Source organism: Lolium perenne, chromosome 5 (genome assembly GCF_019359855.2).
Source record: "Lolium perenne isolate Kyuss_39 chromosome 5, Kyuss_2.0, whole genome shotgun sequence".
Taxonomy (NCBI): Eukaryota; Viridiplantae; Streptophyta; class Magnoliopsida; order Poales; family Poaceae; genus Lolium; species Lolium perenne.
Genome location: NC_067248.2, coordinates 26,297,025 through 26,300,998, shown reverse-complemented (window position 1 = coordinate 26,300,998; position 3,974 = coordinate 26,297,025). Strand labels below are relative to the sequence as shown.

Sequence of the window (3,974 nt, the reverse complement as noted above, 5' to 3'; positions counted from 1 at the left end):
TTTTGTTAGGTGAGGTTTACAGAATTTTTTTGGCCATGGATGTGAGATGAGATCCGAACTGATTCAATGTTTTTTTTTGGCTAATTTTCTCTGCAGGCAGCTCCTCATTACATTTTCGCTTCTCAATCATGTACTACACAAAGTTCATGCATGGATCAAATGTGTCTTCCTGGTTTCAAATTGAGATGAAAAGATGCTTGTTTTGCACATTTATTGAAGTTTCATGATTAGCTTTGGTTAGCTAATTGAGTCTCCGTTCTTAACGTATTGTTTTCCAAGTTCATGCTTTTCCTGTAAGTGGCACAAGAAAGTTCACAATAATTATGTTGACTTGGATGTGGCATCCATGGCGCCCGGCTGACCCCATAGAAGCCCATCAAGTTATAATGTGCCATGGATGGGCGGCATCGGCCGGATACTTGCCACATCGACGTATGTCACTGTCCTGTCCCACAACGATCAACATATGGCGGCGATGCGCGCGGGCAAGTGATTAGAGAGGTGGACGATGGATGACCGGCTCTCACAGTGCGCCCAGAGGCGGAAGCGGCGCATGCCTAGCACCCGAGGCCGCTGAGCCACTACAGTAAATGGAAGGGCAGTGGGGCGCTGCCATGAATTTGCTACAACGTGTGTAAGTCTGCTCCATTAATATGGCCATAATTATTTTTTCATGCAGGCCGAGCTGCATGGGGGGGGGGCACTGCATACCTCCTCCCAGACAAGGTCAACGTTTTCGTCTTTTGTAATAGCCGCACACCTTCCGGCGAGCTTGCCGTTGATGAAACTTCGACAATGTTGAGGTCTCACATCCCGCCGAGCGTGCTCACCATCACAAGGAAATGACTTAAAATTGATGTCGTGTTGTTAAACTTTACTCTGTAAATTTAATTGCATTTGTGTCTGGTAAATAAATCTAAAGCTATTCCTGATGTTGATTTGGAGATAAATATGGAGGCAATCGTGATGCTACTAATAGTGCACAGTACACATTTAAAAGACAATGTTAGAATTTTTTTTGGAAGTATTATCCGACAGCTTATTTGTTGTGTTTTCCCGATGCAACGCACGGGCTCTTTTGCTAGTACCTACTAATAAAGGAAGGAAGGTTTCTCCCCAAAATTTCGTCCGTTTTAAAGTTGCCCATTATTTTCGATGAAAATTACAATAACTGCCACTGCGTAGATGAAAAACGAATGGTGTGGCCTCCTTCCGATTTCCTCCTCACGCGCGAGCAGCCGCCGCCCGCCGGCGCCCGGCCTCCACCTGCCTGCGTGTGTCCGCCTCCCCCCTCCATGGCTCCACCTCGCGCGTGGCTGCCGCCGACCTCTCCATCCAGCTCGCCCACCCCTTGCGCCGCCGTCCGACGAGTTCTCGCGCTACTCCGCCCCTCCGCCCCTGTCCCTACTGTCCTCTTCGTGAGATTGAGTGTTACCCCGGCGTTCACCGCGAGCGCGAGCGACACCGGCCCCTGATTGGCCCTTTCCTGTCATACTTCCGGTATGCCATGCTTGCGACCTCCCGTTCTGCCCCGAGCTCGTGGCTTTCTTCTAGCGGCACAGGAGCAACGCCAAGAGCGAGCTGCAGGCGCGGTCCTCTCTTCTCCTGCCCAAGAGTTCCATAAGATGGCCGTGGCTGCTGCGTATTGAGTAGGCACTGGGTGGAGAGCTACTGTTATCTGGTCAGTCTACGCCGTGTACTGAACTCTGATCTACTCTTTCAGTTTCTCTGAACTACTTTCGTGGAGCATACCTGTTGAGTTTCAGCTAAGAGATTCAATCAGAATGAACTTAGTTTCCTGTTTGTTCCAAGTACGTGGGCACCTGATAATCTAGAACGGGTAGTTAATTGTGAATAATGATATCTGGTTCTTTTTTCTGTATTGATGATGTTTCTATTTTTATCTGAATGTTAACATTCAACCAGTGTACATGGCAATGCATCGGGCCATTTGTCAGAGTTAATATAGATGATGCAACCTATACTTACAATGCAGCAATGCAAGCCATATAAATGCTGGTTTATGTGAAATTCTCAATAATGTGCATGTCTCATACTATTGCAAATCACCGTCAGGTAGGGCGAACTATGCACGATGAGCATTGATGGTGTCATCTCGCGTTTTAGAGACAGAGTAGCAGCTTATAAATAGCGCCGTGAGGAAAGTTGCAAGCTTGGCTTGGTTAATATTATGTAGCGGCAATCTCATCACTCTTGTATATATATATATGCAAGAGACTTGGAGGCTGCTGGTTTCTTTGCATTCTGTAGTATGGGTAATTCTAATTATGAAGCTGCCTTATGACACATGGCGTGAGCATCATTTTCTGTGGTTTTCATCCGTCAGCTAGGTATCTCTTTGCAATTTATTGGAACCATTGGCCGCACTACCTTGCATATTTCTCTTTGATTTGTCCAAGTGGGGTACTACTTACGATATTAATTTATGATTTTCTTTTCGTAATATTTCTATCGAGGAGGAGTAATACATAAGGTGTCCTGCAATATTCATTAAGTAAAAACGCATGGGAGAAACATGAATGCATTGAAGAAATATATTGGGATCAAGGAAAAATGTGCTACTTCTTGGCCATAGCAAGGGTCGTGTAGATGCACTCTGCTGGCCATAACTGAAAGACAAGGTTGCAGGCTTGGTACTAGCTCAAAGCCCATATAATGGAAACCCAATTGCTTCAGATGTCATATGTATGTCATGCTACACAAACATATGGAAGTTTTGGTTTCGGAATTCCTCAAGGTATTTTCCTTGATCACGACTCTAATTTTAATTCTCAAAATAAGTGTTGGTGTTTCAGCTGGGTGATCTTCATGCGCTAGAAGTCGAAATGAAGAAGGAATTCATGTCGCAGCTGGTGTGCTGACATCCCTCTCTCATGTCGCACATGTGGAGATACCCTGCGAGGATTTTGGTCACGATGCAACTTTTAGCCACACTGGTAGCATGGTCGCAGCTGCTGGCGGCAATGTACGGCGAGAAGTGTGACGAGGAAGGATGCGGAAGGTTTTCCATGAAACAAGGTCAGTCGTATTTATTTTTATATATAGAAAAGTTCAAAGTGCTTGGTTCGGGTTGGTAAATTTAAGATGTCAGGGAAAACATGGTACAGATGGTGACTTATTGGTTTATTATGTACAAATTCAGAAGATCAATTTATTAGTAGTGTAGCTAGGTCTAAATTGGTCTATAATGATTGGTGCGTAGGGGCCAATACTCTAACAGCTATGCGGCAATAAATCGTGAATACAATGGTGGATCTGCGTAGGACCGTATCCCTGGCACACGCCACAGCAGCGAAGTTGAAACGGTGATTTAGCCCACATCTAACAGACGAGCGGGCACGGAGACTTGGGCCAGTGGAACAAGTCGTCACAATCGACATGGACCATGGTACAGAAGTTCCGGCCCGCTTGCGAGGTGGGATCCCGGCGAGTGTCTGCCACTATTCTTGACTCCGGCGACTCGACCTGGTGATAGGCATCCACAAAGCAAAGGTGAGGAGGGAACCAGGGCGCCACTTAGGGCATCTCCAACGCACAGACCCAAACGGACGTCCTTTCGAGTCGTTTGGGTCGCCGCGCGGACAGGCGGACAGCGTTTCGCGTCCGGGTGTCCGTTTGGATCGCACAGTATGCCCAACGCTGTGTCAGACCCAAATAACTTTTTCTCCTCTTTCTTCCTAGTAGTACTAGTTGCTAGCCTGGGCCACGCCGCGCTCGCGCTGCGCCACGCTGGAGGCCGAGGCCGGGGATGCCATGACGTGCCTGCCTCGCCGGAGGCCGCGTGCGAGCCTGGAAGCGCCATCGCCGCGAGGAAGCCGCGCCGCCGCGAGGAAGCCGCGCCCGCGCCGCTGCGAGGAAGCTCCGCCCACGCCGCGTCTCGGACCGCGGCAGAGCAGGTGTCGCGCCGCAGCGAGGAAGCTCCGCCCGCGCCGCCGCGAGGAAGCCCCACCCGC

The 3,974-nt window shown here is 48.7% G+C and overlaps 1 long non-coding RNA gene across 2 annotated transcripts; it reads left to right on the top strand.

Moving 5' to 3' along the window:
- The first annotated feature begins 1,196 nt into the window (after positions 1-1,196).
- Positions 1,197-3,198, top strand: LOC127298712 (uncharacterized). 2 transcript variants are annotated; one of them, XR_011744660.1, is made up of 2 exons: positions 1,197-2,706; positions 2,817-3,198. It is a non-coding gene; the product is annotated as an uncharacterized lncRNA (long non-coding RNA). The 2 variants fall into 2 exon arrangements; XR_011744661.1 differs by having other exon boundaries at positions 2,803-3,198.
- Positions 3,199-3,974: the final 776 nt, after the last annotated feature.